This window comes from Anser cygnoides, chromosome 14 (genome assembly GCF_040182565.1).
Source record: "Anser cygnoides isolate HZ-2024a breed goose chromosome 14, Taihu_goose_T2T_genome, whole genome shotgun sequence".
Classification (NCBI taxonomy): domain Eukaryota; kingdom Metazoa; phylum Chordata; class Aves; order Anseriformes; family Anatidae; genus Anser; species Anser cygnoides.
In genome coordinates, this window is record NC_089886.1 from 19,692,925 (window position 1) to 19,706,291 (window position 13,367).

General features: G+C 39.2%; 1 long non-coding RNA gene across 1 annotated transcript; it reads left to right on the plus strand.

Moving 5' to 3' along the window:
- Window positions 1-2,689: 2,689 nt before the first annotated feature.
- On the plus strand, window positions 2,690-13,022 carry LOC136786414 (uncharacterized). Its single transcript, XR_010824977.1, has 3 exons — window positions 2,690-3,129; window positions 7,825-7,951; window positions 8,260-13,022. It is a non-coding gene; the product is annotated as an uncharacterized lncRNA (long non-coding RNA).
- Window positions 13,023-13,367: the final 345 nt, after the last annotated feature.

The window sequence follows — 13,367 nt, forward strand, 5'->3', positions numbered from 1 at the left end:
CTACTGTCATTTGCTTTCATGTTACCTAACACAGCTCAAAATCACATTAGCTGGTATTTTTTCTACTCAAAATATCTGCCACGTGTTTTTTGTAAGTTTGTCCTCTTCCTTGCCTTTTATTTTCTTTTCTCCCTTCCTTTTTCTTCTCCCCTCCTCTCTCTTCCAATCTTCACTTTAGCTTTTTCTCCTCAAAACTCATACAATGGTGAGATAAAATCTAATTGTGTTTTTACAATGTGATGGTTTGGTTCCTGGGAAAATAGCATTCACTAATAAAAAAATGTCTTCACATTTAATTTGCCTAGCAGGCAGCACTAGTAGTAGGAGAAAAGGCAGTGTGATGCAGAGACCAGCACAACTCTTAGTACAGACTACTGTGTGCCAGTCCACAGCAAATGAATTTGTTCAGAAGTTCCTGATTTTTTTAATACTAGACTCAATTTGCAGTAGTTCTTCAGTTCTAAAGTTTTCAGCTTGAACAATTCTTCATTCCTGTAATTAGATCTTATTGTAAATCCATTGGCAAGATTTGGTTTTGATATCATCTTCTGTCATTGCATACTTGCATTGGTCACATGGGCTTTGTTGGCACACCAGAAGTGAGACTTTTAGTCACATCGGAAAATACATTAATGCCCAATTTGAGTTTGTCACAAATGCATTTGAAATTTGGTTCTAGCAGTCTGATGTCAGCAGTAGTCTCAAATTTTAATGAGATCTGGATTTAGTGAAAGCATTCACAAAGACAGTTCAGATAAATTGTAAGTTCTGGTGAACTTCTGAAAATCACTTTGATAATTTGGGATCTTAAATGCTGTAGATGATTCCTTGATTAAAAAAGGCATAGAACCAAAACCTAGAATTAAACATGGGGAAATGTCAGAATTGGGTATAAAATGCACAATAGGTTTGTATAACGTCCACTCAGGATACACAGTTCAAGTAAAACATTTCATTCAACTGTGTTTTATAATCTACAAAGCAGACGAGGTTCTGCTGAAGTGCACTTGAAGGAAGTGGGAAGGAAGGGAGCGAAAAGGGATAAGACTCTGTGGTGGGGAACTTCAGAAATCCAGCTGTAATTCTTGAGGATGAAACTCGTCTTGTTCGTGATGAGGCAGATGCGGAGAAGAGTGAGAGGCACTGACTAGCAAGTAGGGGAGGGTGCTGGGGAGCTACCACTAGGGAAGAAGGAGGATGGGGACAGTGGTGGGCAGGAGCAGAAGGCTGAGAGGGAATGACCCTAACCATGGTCCACAGTTTTTGGAGCAGGTTTGTGTCAGAAAGAAAGGGACAGGGGGCTTCTGGTGATCAGTGTGAATCCACAGTCAGCAAGTAGGGACAAAGCACTTTATGTAAGGTGTGTGCCATGCGCCATCCCATTTGCACAGGTGCTCGCCCTCCCTAGTTCTCACTGAGTCTTCCTTTACCTTGTTTGTGGGCATCCGAAGGCTTCTGATGACCTATATGGTGGCAATGTGTGGGACAGTAGGACTTCTGTATTTCCAGTTTGTTTTTGGTTTTTATGAGTACTGAAGAGAACTCACAGAATAGCCACAAAAATTACTGAAATTTCAAGTCAGTTACTAAGGTGAATGAAAGCCCAGAAGAACAACTTCCATTAGGAGGGCAGTGGGATGGATATGGGATGGTATGAAAATCAAACAGCTTCATAGCTGATGTGAATGCTGCTCAAGAAACTTGTATCAGAGTATTTGTGCTCTTCTGTGAATTCAGAAATTCTATTAAAAATATTCATATAGTATATTACAATGTTTTATTTTGCCAACAGCTTATCACTGATAAGAAATTTTGAGATGTGTCCATTTATCGTTTATTTTTATTTGACAGTACTTGGAGTATGAAATTAAGAACCTCCTTGTTTGTATTTAATCTCCACTGAGCAATCAGAAGCTCTTTAGTTTCTACTGCTATTTCAGAAGTAACATCCCTAGATCCTAGGAGTTCAGTCCTGACCCAGTGAAATGAACACAATTTTTTCATTAAGTTAAATATCCTGTTATTTAAATGGACCAGAGATATTACTTTAGTTTCTGAGCACCTAGGAACTATGAGCCAAATCCTGAATCCAAAGAAGTCAGTGGAAAGTCACCATCCATAGGTATAGGACCAAGTATTGACATGAAAAATGTGACAGGAATTGATTGGTTATGTCCAATATAACACGTTAGGATAAGCATTAAAAAATGATATTTGAAAGGTCCTTGTCAGAAAATGAAGACCAGCTTTATCATTTTTGTACAGATGACACTGATTTCCAGTGTGAGATTTTACTAAATATATAAAACTTAAATAAATAAATAATAAAATACTTTTTTTTAAATTACTTTTTTACTTTTTATTACTTTAAAATAAAATAATAAAAACTTTAATAAATAAAACTTTAAAGAGCAACTGATTAACTGGTCAGATGGACAAGATATACACACAGCTTGGTATAGTTATAGAGAATTTGTGTGTGTTCTGTGCTTTAAGAATGATATATCTTTATGTGTCAGAAGATGCTTGGGTTTGTGTTTTAAAATAATACGTAAGGTGTTTTTTTCTTATGCGATGTTTAGTGTTTCTGATGAATTTTGAGTTTGCCCTTCAGACCCAGTACAGAAACACAAATAGGATACCACACAACCCTATTCCACTGGCAGGAGCTGATGACAAAATAGTAGCACTGACTGCATCAGAGCCTGCATATTCTTTCCCTGATGTACAGAGGAATGATGTATGGAGCTGTGCCTGTAGCAGAAGCTGGTGAAACCCTTCTCCACCAACTTATGGGCAGGCACACTTCTACCAGGTGACTTATGAAGATATTAATCACAGGCTTGATTCGCAGTCTGGCCTTTATATTTCATTGAATCAAATTACCCACCTGTCCCTACCATAATGTATTTTGTTCTTTTTAGTTACTGGATCTAAAGGTCTTGAAACTTTCTCTCCATCCTCCAGCTGGTAGCTACACGGAGATACCCTTCACTCCATCAGCTGGCCCACTGTGACAGCAATATCCATGACTCAGTTTTCATACTTTTGGGGTATGACCTACAGACTGTCAGTTCTGGCTCTGGAGATGATTTGGAAGAAGAAACATCACTTAAGAAAGAACACCTAGTAAATTTCTTTTATTTTTATTTTTGTCATACAACAAAAATTTTCTGTCTGAGAGACCCCTGGCAGGTACATCAAGAGGAGAATTTCCAAGTTTCTCTGAGCTCTTCCTTTAGTTTGGGAGGCTGCTGAGATATTGGAGTGTGGGGGAGAAGAGGGCAGAATCTATCTGCGTGTGTGTGAACCCACTGCTTCAAGTGTAACAACCGTGCTGCTCTTAATGCTCATATGACTGTTATGACAGCTCATTTTCCTGTGACAATAAGGAACCAGTTTCAGGCTTCTTGGTTTTGTGGTCAAGTTAGATCTTACAGACCATTCTGGGGGAAGTACTACAGCAAATACAGACTTATGTCTTCTTTGAAAGGTTTACTATTTTATTACATAATAAAAGAGCTCCACTTCTGACTCATCGTATTGTTTTATTTCCCCTAACATGTAAATGAAACCACAGAGTTGTTTTGACTGGAGCTGGTTATTACATCCCTAGATAACCCATCAGCAACTGGCAGCTTTGCTGAACTAAAGCTGAGGATATGTAAATTAGTGACTGCGTACTCCACCTCTGGCTGCTCTCAGAAGGAAACAGCGATGTCTTTAACATAACAAAATTCTTTGTATTTCAAAACAGCCATATTGAAAACTAGAACTGGGGAAATTGTGAATGCACAAGAAAGAAGTCACTATTTTGAAATAACATGCAGTGCGCTGCAGTGGCAGGTAGTCCAGAATGGCCAGTTTTAATCTGTAAAGTTCTTTTATCTTGTGGTGAGTGAGAAGGTGTATGTGAGCTGCACAAACCTGACTGTGTTCCTGGAGGAATTTGCAGTGAATACTCAAAGTAATCTCAGGGGACAGAGGAGGCTGTGACTCCCACAAATTAGCTGGAGCAGGAGGAGTAATGCAGTTGTCATGAACCCTGTGATGAAGAATGACATTGGACACCACATCCAGCCAGCATTGCTATCTGCTTATGTAGATCCTTTTTAGACTTCTGACAATCTTTTTTTTTTTTTGATACACTTCAGTTTTGTTGGGCTTGATAACCTCTTCATAAGGAGAATACTTCCTTTATTTTCTGAAGAAGAGAGATCACAGAATGAAAACTGCCAACTTTTCCTGAAACAAGAGTTTCCAAGAAAGATAAAATCAATACTAAAAATTGCCATTTCACTTTGTCATGTCATTGTTTCCATCGTGGAATACAGACCCATATTCCATGAAAAGCATGGAATACTCTGTTCGATGAAGAAGGCCAGTAAATGAAAGAAAAGATGGAGGGAAAACATTCCTATTCCACCACCACCACTCGAATCTGTCAGGACAACTTACTAAATAGCTAATGTTTTCCTAATGACTATAAGACGACTTTATCCTGATTCCAAAGAAATCTGTCTGTCTGGACATTTAAGCTCCCCAGAGCTTCCCAAATCTGAACCAATTTGAACACATTTTAGCATCTTTTTACTTTTTATATGGCACAGACATTTATAAAGAACAGGGTCACCACAGATGCTAGTACATACACCCTGCTGATGGTCAGTAGAAACTTGCAAAGCACAACAGCCAGAGCATCACAAGAAGCTTAATCTTTCTAATGGGATATTACCTATACCTGTGCCCTATACATGTGCTCTGTTCAGTGAGCAATGCCAGTGAAATCCTACAGGAACTTAGGTCAGATTCTTAGCCTGTGGGACTCATGCTGGCACAGCTCTGCAGTACCACTGTCTGTTCATCTCATGCAAGATTGTGGGTTGTTTTTTTTTTTCATTTTCTGTAAAAGGCAGTTTCTGCCAGCTGATTTGACCTCAGAGGAAGATTCATAACAAGCAAGTAGCTATGTCAAGGGGAGGCAGTAGCTCCAGCTGGGCTGGCTTTCATCATGACTGAGGTCAACAGAAACTTGAACTTCTGTGCCAAGCCTGGGTAGGAGGTAGTCTCTGATCTGAAGCTTGTAGTAAAGGTCAAAGGCCGCCAGATGTTACTGGCAGCGCCTTGTGCCATCCCGGGGTTCCTGTTACATCTCTGATGCAGGAACCCTCCCACACGGTCGTGGGGCTGGTCTGAGCTACCAAACAAAAGGCACAGAAAGGGAGTTGCCAGCAGACACTGTAATTTCATACTGCATGAACAGTGCTTTCTCCTATAAGGAGAACCATTTATTACAATTTCTTAAGTTGAAGTAAAGAGGATTTTTTTAAGCTTTGACCAGGATCCCCTTTTCAACTGAATAAATCATTTTTTTTAAAGAGAAGTGGCTTTAAATTTTCCTTTCTAAATGCAGATGTGCTGAAATCATTTGTGAAGAGCATTAAACTTATTTGCCTACTGCTGGTTTTCAATGAAATATATGAAATATATTTATTATATTTTTATATGAAATGTGAAATGGAGTTGAAGATCCTCTAGGACAAACACTTGTGGTTAAGTATTTGAAAAATGAAGCGATATACATAACTGTATGCAGTTGTGTATAGGTTATGTACCACTGCCTTGTCTATATTGCATATTCTTTGTGTGCCACTAACGGAAATATACCTGTGTTCTTTCTACTATATTTCTGACTTTTTTGCAAGCAATCCTAATTCAAGTCTTAGGAAAAACTTGAACAATTAACTGTAAGGAAAGGGCAGTGTAAATGTATTCCCCAATCATGAAATGGTAATTATAGTATTGTCACAAGGGAAGTTCATGACTGCTAGGGATTTTAATTCTGACTCTTTTCTCAAACCCTTGGCTGTGCACCATCACCTGCTGTCTAGCAGTTGCGAATAAACTTTGCCATCAGTTATTTATAACTCCGTAACAGATTAGAAAGTTCCTGTTTTCTTAAAACAACATGCTTTGTTGCAGAGTTGACTTCTATAGAAAGCTGTGTGGTGACTGTAGGAATATGGCTGTCTCATACCACATCCCGTGTCTGTGGTGTTTCTGCCAGCTGGCTCATGGAGCAGTGCCAGGCTCACGATGCTGACCACAACCTACAGTGTACCTTGAAGTTCCCTGCGGCTTGTGGACCCATGTGTTCTTCCATGAGGATGTTCATAGCTAAGTCCTATGTCCTCTAAATTCAGCAGGTTGAACACATACACGCAAAAGCAGAAGGCAGCATTTCTCATGCTAAGGATAATATTTGATCGATGCTGTTTTACTGCAAAATTTCTATCCCATCTGATTTATCTACACCATTAAGTCACCTATACTGGACTGCAGTCTGTACTGAAAGTGGTTTTCTGCTGGACTGTGTAAACATGATAGACATCTTGTTTGCTTTGGGCAAACAACAGTTCCTTTGTCAAAGGGATTTATTGTTAGGATTATCAGACTAAAGTTCTCTGAACTGATTTTCATTCTCAGATGTTAATGTATAGGTGGAGGGAATTGACACAACATCTAAAACTGATATTCTTATTACATATTCACACAAGCATTGCATAGGAATAGTAATGATTAACTTGTGAGGTAGTCAGGTGTGTGTGTAACACCTGACCACAGAAAAGATTCTGCAATGCAGGGCTTTCTCCCGCTGTTTCTCACTTGAGTTAGAAATTCCATAACTAATTGTCAGATAGCACAGCTTTGGCTCACCGTATTAGAGGAGTTTACATTTTGGAATATCATAAATGCAAGCAAGCTCTTTGCTCAGTCATCTGAAGTAAGACAAACAATAAATACTAGGTGTAGTGTTTTCTTATGGTGTTTCCTTACACTAGCTGTTACCACTGAAAGGAAGTAGTGTTGTTTGTGGCTGGAACCCACATTTGTCTGACTTTCTAATGTTGGGGAAAGGTTTAGTGGAGGTAGGGAGAAACTCCACATTGCACTCGTTACGTCAATACCTGTTGTGTAACTTTATTTAGCTTTGCACAGAGGAATTGAATTTGCATTTTGAGTGCTCTAAGGAGCATACTAGGGGATTTTCCTACGGAAAGAGGCAATATACAAAGCCAGTTAAAGCTGTAAGGTAAAAAATGGAGTGATGCACTTTTGACTCAAAAACTTTTGAGTGGATTTTGGCGGCCAGTGAATCTTTGTTCTGCAACTCTGCACTGTGGGGTTGGAGACTGAATCTAATTTGCACCCTTTTATTTCTTCTCTAGCCCACAGAGTGAAGACTGTCCCCCAAAACTCCCATGGTTAAGCTGCAGGGCAGAGCAGAATTAGGAAGTGATGAGGAGTGTCAACAGTGTGTGATAGCTGCAGGGATTCTTTGCTAAACGAAATAAAATCCCCTTCTCCCTGTATCCTAGAAGGTTCTGGTTTCATTAACCTTATGTTTTCTGCCTCATGACAAGAGCAGAACCCAGTAGAGATTGTCCTGTTTGGGATCTGGGGGAGATGGGCACAGCCACTTCTGTTCACTAGGTTAGATTCTAAATGGTCTGCCTTTCAAACACAGGATTGAATGAGCTCTTGTATGTGCAAATAGCAGTCAGCTTTAACATGAATTGAGTATTGATAGCCCACAGGTGCAACTTGGAAGAGCCCTGTGTACATGATCACCAAAAAAAAAAAAAAGGCATTGGATTACATTTTTGACCAAAAAAAGCCTTAGTACAAATCCATCGATATTTTAAACATAACACATTTCCTTTCCTTTTTTTCTATGTCTTCTCAAACAGCTTTAAAAGATCTTATTCCTGCTTAAGTCTAGGAATTTACTAACATTGTTCAACTGTTTCATCTGTGTGACAGACACTTTTTCTACGGACCTGTTGTGATGCATTTACTCAGTATGATGTCAGAACCAAGGGAGGAGCAAGAGAACACAATTTCCAATATGAGCAACTCCAGGCACATCCTCATACTCCATGGTATGATGGTAAGCAGAAAAAAAAAAAGTTGTCACTCCATGAAAGCAGTTTCATCATTCTTTTGGGAAAGTACTCTGTGGAAGTTCCCTCACACAAAGCTTTCTCCTCACCTTGACACTTAAATTGTTTGCTGAATTAGTTATTGACCAACCAGTAGTCTCCCCTGAATAAGGAACTGTAGGTAGGTTCACACCCAAAATCTCAAAAGACATCCCATAATGGCATGGAAACCTACCTGTCTGCTTTTGCTTTGCTTTGCTCAAAAAGAAATATAAACAGTCACCTCCCCTCCTAACTTGCTTCCTTTGTGTCCCAGTCCAATTACGTTGCTGCAGGCAGCAAGAACTGAACGACAGTGAGCTCACTCTCTGCTCCCCACCCTTCTGAACCTGTATAGCTCACGCTGTGAGACCTGCTCCTTGGATGAAGCAACTTGATCTTCATGTCTTCAACCTCCTAGACTCTACCTTGCATCCAAACACTTGGGACTTTACAAACTGGCGGAGTGTTCACCTTCTTAGCTCATTGTTTGATGTTATATTGCCTGAAAATGAGAAACAGTATCAATAACAACACTGGGGTGTGTGACAAGTTCTGTTAGTCCCATTGCTGTTAAGGCTCAAGACAAGGGATTGCAGTGTGCTTTGATGTGTCTTGTGTCATACATAGTCACAAAGACACAGGACACTGCAATGGAACTATCCTCTTGTTTTTTCTTCTACCAGTGTCTGAGTTCAGCCAGGTGGTCAGATTTTTCAAGGTTAAAATCAGAAATAAAAGGCTGGATTTCTCAGAATTCTTAGAAGCAATACTTAAAGTATTACAGTCTCTGTAATCTGGGGCCCCCAACAGAAGGATATGAATTCAGTGGAGTGGGTCCAGAGGAAGGCCACGAAGATGATCAGAGGGCTGGAGCGCCTCTCCTGTGAAGACAGGCTGAGGGAGTTGGGGTTGTTCAGCCTGGAGAAGAGAAGGCTCTGAGGAGACTTTATGGCGGCCTTCCAGTGCCTAAAGGGAGCCTGCAGGAAAGCTGGAGATGTACTTTATCAGGGAGCGTGGTGATAGAACTAGGGGTAAAGGCTTAAAAATAGAAGAGGGTAGACTTAGGTTAGATATAAGGAGGAAATTCTTTACTATGAGGGTGGTGAGGCCCTGGCACAGGCTGACCAGAGAAGCTGTGGATGCCCCAGCCCTGGAGTTGTTCAAGGCCAGGCTGGATGGGGCTTTGAGCAACCTGATCTAGCAGGAGGAGTCCCTGCACATGCAAGAGGGTTGAGAATTGGATGATCTTTGAGGTCCCTTCCAACCCAAACCATTCTATGATTCTTTTGTTTCTTTATTGCCAGTCACATTTCTATCATTTCTAGCATTTGTATATGTGACTGTTAAATATAATTCTAGCTCAGCAACTAATACAAAATGACTCTTTAGGACCAGCATGTTCTTGTTGTTAACAAACCTAGAAGTCTTCCCTATGAGAGAGGAATCACAGAAAAAGAGTCTGTGTTCCCTGCTACTGTTTGAGACAGGATATTGGGCTCAACTGGCTTTTGGCCTGATCTGGAGAAAGACATTCTCATACTTTACTTCCTATTCTACTTTTTATTAGCTTAGTTATAATCCTAAGGAGAGATGAGAGCTGTTAAGTATGAAATCATATAGGAAAGCAGGTAAATTAGATTTGGAAAGACTTACCAGTGAATTGGAATAGTTTCTGGCTGGAGAATCATTTGCAGTAGCATGGTACTTCGCTATAAAATACGTAATCTAAAGTCTTATATAATGACCTTTGTTGTACCAAAGCACGTATTTCTTGAGATGGGGTTTTTGGCTGCAAAACACCACACTGGAAAAACCTTCAAGAAGAGAAATTTTGAGATATTAAGGCCAGAATGGACTAGCAGATAGATCACCTTTTTCTTCCTGCTGTATTAGCAGTTTCTCAGCAGCTACTACTCCGTTCAGGCTGTGATTGCTGTTTCAATTAATTAGATACCACATTTTGTTTGCTTCACTTTGCTGCCCATCTTGACCAGCCTTTGACTGTGAGTACAATCAAGCATTTCCAAGGTAAATGGTACGTGATCAGTGGCCACGCGACAAAGATGAAAATTGTCCTAGGGATTGTGCCTGTAATATCAAACAAACAAAACTTGATTCAGCAGTGTAAAGATCCCACATTCGAGTTTTTTACTTGGATCAAAACTCTCTGCAAATATATAAAGTGTATTAGAAAAGACAATTAAACACGGGAATAAATGTTGTACTGTGCTTTTATATTTCGGGGTTTGTCCATTTGGCAAGTTAAATGGTACCATTGAAATCAACATCTGCTTTTCTTCTCATTGTGTTTTACTGCAATAGAGGTGGTGGTATCAGTCAAAAGGATGAGTTAGTTATAGAAATGTTGCATGATACAACACAATCTATTGGCAAGTTACCAGAGTAACTTCCACAGGATCTGAAACTGAGACAGAGACCAAGACTCTGCAGTTGTGTCCATATGGGCTCAAAAAGCCTGTCATTGCTGCATTCCCCGATCACAAAAACTGTTCTTGTGGGTTTTCTCAGTTTTGAAAAATAAGAAAACTGTCTTTCTTCCTTCTTGGATATGGCTTTCTTTTCCCCTAAAGAAGCTGGTCACAATCAGCTGCAAACTGTCTCTGTCAGGGCCTGGTACTATAAATCTGTAAGTTAGCTTTCCTGTAGCATAATTATTCATTGTGATGCTTATAAAACTGCATAGCAGTTTTACATGCTTGCCTTCATGCCAAAGTAGCTGAGACTTTAAAATACAAAGGAAGCTGAAGATTGTATAACCCATGTGCAGATGAGGTAATGAATGTTTGGGGCAGAATCTGAACTGAAAGCAGCAGGCCCTTCAGCGTGCAACAGGGAAAAAGCCCAGATCAGCTGGCTGGAACCAGCAGCTGAATCACTTGCACCCAGTATAAAATTGCCATTCATTTGGCATGAACAGAAACATTTTCCTGGTCAGGAATGGAGGTGGCAAATACTGGGAATACTCGGGTCAGGGACCGCACAAAAACACAACTCAAATCATTGTTATTAAACCATTCTTCTTACAGCTGGCATATAGGTGCTCGCACCTCCCCTTGTTTCTTGAGCAAGAATCCTTCTGCAAAGATCTCAGTCAGAAATGTTTGGTGGCAAGAAATTGAGTTGCTGTGGTCAAGTATGAAACAATCTAATTCCTATTACTCTTCTAACGGTATGTCAGCGCAGCTGGGAATGGCAGAGACAAAATATATTTTAAAAAGAAAAGATCCCTTCTTATGTCTCTTTGCCTCTGTGTTTAATTACTTTGGCTGCAGACACCACTGTTGGAAGCAAAGGCAACTTTTAAAAGATTTCTCCCCCCTTTCAAATAAAAACAAGATTAATGTGTTAGCTGATTCATATCATAATCATTCAGACAATGACTGTTCAGTTTCAAAATTAACAAAGAAAGCTGATACTGTTGAGAACAGAAAAAATAAATACAGATTTCCTGTTTTATGGCTACAAATAATAGCACTATAATAAAGGACAAATTTTCATGGATAATTAAAAAGGAGAAAAAATATTACAAAATTACAGTACAGCACTACAGAAAGTGTGTTTCTGTACTGAAAGAAATGGCACTGACAAAATTATTTTTTGAGGTTCTATATTTTTTATTTACAAAGAAATACATTGACAATTATTGAAATATTTGTAGTCACCCCGTTAGAGTTCAGACCTACTCTAAACACCTTTTTAATGGACAAAGATAAAGAACAGGAATTCTGTTGTGTACTTCCATATAGAACTCATGCATTGCTGGACTCCCTACTGGTTTGCTGCATGACTAACTACATGATACTAATTATGCAAAGAAAAGAGAATATATTAGCTTTCTGTCCTTGAAATTCCATGATGTATGACTCAAGAGGGTATTGAAAATCTGGGTTTCATATTTCTTCAACTTTTCCGGTGGAATTTCAAATCTTTATTGAGAATTTTAGATTACTGTGGTGGACTTACTCTTTTAAGAGCTCATTTAAAAGCATCTTAGACTGTGGGCTAGTTTGAAGAACCTCCGTTCCATAGGATATATTAAAAAGGTCTAACGTGCATCCATTCCCTAAATGAGCCAGAGCATAACTATAGGTGATCCACTCTTTGAGAAGCAAGGCAGCACACTTGGGTCTGATCGAGAACTGTTTTAAAACAGTGGATTTTTTTTCCTGTCCTCAAGTCCAGTGGTTCCTTCATCTTCCAGCCAAAGCCTGCACGCATGCAGGAACCTTGGTCAGATTCAGAGATGTCTGAAGTAAATTTCTCTGTCTAAACATTGTAGATTTAGTATCCAAGAGGCTTTTTTGTGAGCACTGGACCAAAATCTGTTTCCACTAAAGTCTAAACTGAAGCACACGTTATATTAGAGGGAGAAGGATTAAACCTGTCCTATTTTTCTCTTTAAACCTGGAACATTCATTTTTCCATTGTACAAACTGTGTAAGTTTGCATTAATTTAAATTTGTCTTCTATCAGGAAGGGAACATAAATTCAAAACATTAAGGCTTTTCTTCCAGCTTTCTTTTAAGAGAGTGCTGTGAAGTTCCATGAACTACTCACAGATTGCCTTATCTTTTGCTGTTTATTAGCATAAAACTCTGTAACTATTACATAGTTTTAATTTCTCCTAGACTAGTACCAAACAACCTTATTATTTCTGTAATTATAGTACTAATACCTCTCACACTTCTACAGGAACTTATTTCTTAACATGACAGGTAATCTTAAAGCTTAGATTTAGATGATAACACATGAGATTGAATTCTCAGCTTCTGTTTTTTACTAAAATCACAGCTTCTGGCTGTTGTGGTTGCAAAGAATATCTGAAGACCATAACTTGGCTCCACCCTGAGCGCTAAAAACAATACCAGCAGAAGACAGAAAACCTTGTTTAAAAAATAACTTCTTGGAGTAGTTACATCTGGGAACTGAGGAAGGCCAGTGGGGTGGTATCCCCTCCTAGCACCTTTTTTCCAGTAGCTGGTACGTAACAGAAGGTAGGATTTGCCAGTCCAGCAGTCCCCCTCTTTTCTCTATTCTACTGTAGTTGCTAGAAACCATCACATGTCAAGGCTCCTGAATTTTTAGCACTTTGGGTTGGTAATACTGTAGTCCCATTTATTACAACATGACTCCAGTAAAACTAACATTCATAGAAGTTACAGGAGCTAATGTCATGTCACAAAACAACTACTGAAGTCATTTCAGAAATTTCCTTTGACTTTCAGACATTGAGGGATGCTTCAGTGGTTCGTTTGTGAAACATCTTTGCTTTCCAAATAGGTCTTGTATGACCTCATTTGTTAACAGTCATAGGTGGTGTTGAAGCTCTTATTACATAATTTGAAATATATTTTCACAACC